This window comes from Elephantulus edwardii, unplaced genomic scaffold, assembly GCF_000299155.1.
Source record: "Elephantulus edwardii isolate Elephantulus edwardi_28Jun2011 unplaced genomic scaffold, EleEdw1.0 scaffold00072, whole genome shotgun sequence".
Taxonomy (NCBI): Eukaryota; Metazoa; Chordata; class Mammalia; order Macroscelidea; family Macroscelididae; genus Elephantulus; species Elephantulus edwardii.
The window spans coordinates 14,867,902-14,872,100 of NW_006399822.1; positions in this window are offsets into that span (position 1 = coordinate 14,867,902).

Below are 4,199 nucleotides of genomic sequence, written 5' to 3' on the forward strand. Positions count from 1 at the left end.
AAAAAAAAAGAAAGTCAAGGACTGGAGCCTTCAATATGGATTGAATCTCAACATCAAGAAAACAAAGATTCTCACCACTGGGCCAATTGGCAGCATCATGATAGATGGAGAAGAAATTAAGATTGTTAACAGCTCTAGTTTGCTTGGCTTCACAATCTACACTTTTGGTACCAGCAACCAAAAATCAAAAGATTAATTGTATTGGGGAAATCTGCTGTCAGGAACATCTCCAGAATACTGAAGAGCAACATTGTCAGTCTGGAGACTAAGGTGCACCTGCTCCAGGCCATGATATTTGCAGTTATTTGCTATGCATAAGAAAGCTGGACAATGACTATGGATGACAGAAGGAGGAATGATCCTTTGAGCTATGGTACTGAAAAAGAGTATTGGATATACCATGGACTACTAAGAGAATAAACAGGTTGTTACTGGAGAGAGTGAAACCAGGCTGCTCCTTGGAGGCAAGGATTCTGAGGCTCTGTCTGACATACTGTGGGCATGTTGCAAGGAGGAATAAGCCCTTAGAGAGCGACATTATGCTTGGGAGGGTGGAGGGATAGTGCAGGAGGTTAAGAATCTTGATGAGATGGATTGACTCCGTGACTAGAGTATGGGGGGAGGTGTGTCAGAGACAATGATTTGCACAGGATAGAGCAGGGTTCAGAGCTGTTGTACATAAGGTGGTTATGAGTGCCAGGTGACTCAACAGCACATAACAACAACAACAATACACAGCAACAAGAAAAAGACAAATAGCTCACAATATGAGCACAAGACATGACTAGACTCTTTACCAAAGAAGAAAGTCAGATGGCCAACAATGAAAAAAATGTTCAAAATAACTAGCTATTGCTCTTCTTAGGTGCTGGCAAGTACAGCTTATAGGAACCCAAAGAACATGAGATCTTAAATCTGTCCTATGCTATGCCATTCTTGTCATCTCTGACACACTAGAGCTCGTTGTTACAGTCATTCCATCTCATTGAAGATCTTGCTCTCCTTCACTAAACCTCCATTTTTAAAGCATGATGTATTTCTCAAAGGACTGATCCCTCTTAACAACATGTTTAAGGTATATAAGATGACATTTAACCATCCTTCCCTCTTAGAAAGAGCCTGGCTACCCTCTCTCCAAATAATATTTGTTGTTTGGGGGTTTTTCCCAGTCTATGGAATATTTACTGCCCTCCAGCAGTACCACAGCTCAAAGGCATCAATTCTTCAGACATTTTTATTCACTGTCCAACTCTCTGATGCAGAGCAAGTGATTGAAAAGACCATGACCTGGATTGAGCTCACCTTAATATTTAAACTAACATCCTTGTTCTTCAGAACTTTAGAGAGGTCTCTGACTGCAGACTTTCCCAATGCAACAAATCTTTTGACTGCTAGTACCAAGATTGTTGATTGTGAATCCAATAAAGATTAAATAATTAATAATTTCCATCTTTTCTCTATCTACTATGATGCTGCCAATCTAGCTTCTCAAATTATTTACTTGGTATAGAGATTAAACAGGTATAGAGACACACCTTTTCCGATTTTAAACCATGCAGTATTCCTTTGTTCTGTTCAGACAACAGCTTCTGGTTTAGGTATAGATTTTGCATGAGTACAGTTAAGTTTTCTGGGATTCGCATGTTTTCAATGTTATCCACAATTTGTTATTATCCACACAGACTTTGAATAGTTGCTATAGCACAAATAGTTGTCTTTTTTTTTGTACTCATTCCTTTCAGTAAAGATATATCTGGCATTAGCTATGAAATCTGTGGTATCATGGCCTCTTCTAAAACCAGCCTGAGTATCTGACAGTTCTATGTCAATGCACTGTTCTAGACATTGCTAATAATCTTCAGCAAAATTTTACTTGCATGCGCTATTAGCAATATTGCTCAAAGTTTTCATCTTCACCTTTTTTGGGGAATGGAAACAGATATAGATCTCTTCCAGTCTGTTGCCCAGGTATCTGTATTCCAAATTTCTTGACATAGTCTCATGAATACATTTGTCTGTTGAAGCATGTCAGTTCCTGGAGTCGGCTTTTTTGCCAATTTCTTCAGTGAAGCTTGAATTTCTTCCTTCAATACCATTGGTTCCTGCTTATATTATAGTTTCCAAAATGGTTCCAAGCCAATCAATTCTTTTGGGGGCATATTCCAAGTTGATACAGTTCGTATTCTCAAATGATAGTGGAATACTAAGGTCAAAGTGAGTTGGAGAAGAGGAAGGGGGAAAATGTGCATGAATGAATGAATGAAAACCAATCTTTTTGTGAAATTTTACAAAAAGAAAAATTAAAAAAAATAAAAATCACTGATATCTACTAAAAAAGTTTTGTGCTTATACTAGGGACACCTAGGATAAATCCAGATCCCATTTGCAAAATATTTGTGCATTTAATTTATGGTGCTGGCAAAGAAGATGGAATATAGCACAGTCTGCTATAAGAATAAACATATCTAACTTGAATAAAATATAGCAAGAATACTCCTTACAAGTAAGGATAGCAAAACCTGTGTCTCTTATTTATACAGATGAGACCAGTCCCTGGAAAAAGACATAATGCTTAATAAAGTAGAAGATCAGTGAAAAAAGAGGATGACTCTCAATGAGATAGACCGATGTAGTGGTGACAACCACGGATTCAAACATACCTACAATTGTGAGAATGGTACTGGATCAAATGTTTCACTGGGTTATACATAGAGTTAATATGAGTTGAAACTGACTTTTCTCATTGACAGTGACAACCACATCAAGGTTCTAACAACTATCACCTCAGTTCATAGCTTCTCCTATTGTAGTCTAAATTTCATTTCTGCCCTGGGCCAACCCTAGACTTGCCAAAGGACAACTGTTATAGGATGACTTCCATGATGTGGAGTAGGATGGTTCTTGTGTGATGGGAATCCCTGTGGTTTGACCCACGAGTACCTTTAAGTTGACAAGAAATAAGTTCACAAGAACCAAGATATAATCTTGAATCTATTGCATCTGGATTTCAAAATCTTCTTAGGAACAGGTGTGAGACATTGAGCACCAATGGAAGACCTGATGAGTTGTGGGATGATATCAAGGATATCATCCATGAAGAAAGAGAAGACCATTACAAAGACAGAGAAGGAAGGAAAAAACCAAAATGGATGTCAGAAGAGACTATAATAATTGCACTAGAGCATCAAGAAGCCAATGCAAAAGGAAAACATGAAGAAATAAAAGAGCTGAAGAGAAAATTTCAAAAGGCGGCTCAAGAGAACAAAGAAAAGTTGTATAATGAAATGTGCACACAGCTGGAATTGGAGAAGGAAAAGGGAAGAACTCGCTGTGCATTTCTCAAGCTGTTGTTGTTGTGTGCCATCAAGTCACCTGCAACTCATAACAACCCTATGTACAACAGCTCTGAAGACTGCCCTGTCCTGAACCAGTTTCACTGACTCCAACAGACTAACTCCCATTGTCCTAGTTATGCTATTAATCCGTCTCATCTGGGGTCTACCTCTCCTGTACTGTCCCTCTACTTTTCCAAGCAGGATGCCCTTCTCCAAGGACTGGCCTCTCCTGGCCACATGCCCAAAGTGTGTAAGATGAAGCTCCAAAATCTTAGCCTCCAAGGAGAAACTTGGTTTCACACTCAAAAGCATCAATTCTTCTTCTGTCATCCTTAGTCATTATCTAGCCCTCTGATGCATAGCACATAATTGTGAAGCACATGGCCTGGATCAGACACACCTTAGTCTCCAGACTGACATCATTGCTTCTCAGTACTCTGGAGAGGTCCCTGACAGCAGATTTACCTAATACAATTCTTTTGATTTCCTGGCTGGTACCAAGAGTGTTGACTGCGAATTTAAGCAAGCTATAACCGTTAAGAACCTCTACTCTTCTTCATCTACCATGGTGCTACCAATTGGCCCAGTGTTGAGAATCTTTGTCTTTTGGATCTTGAACTTCAATTCATATTGAAGACTACAGACCTTGACCTTCCACAACAAGCACTTCATATCCTTAAGCAATATATTGAATGAGAACTGGTTGCCACTGAAAAATTTTAAGAAGTACCATATGAAAAAGAGCCACTGGTAACAAAGGAAAAAGTGGAAGCTGCATTGAAGGCATTGGCAAAATAAAAGTCTACCAATTGACTTGTCTTGGATGCATTCACTAGTCTATGCCAGGAAATTCTGAGGACAGTT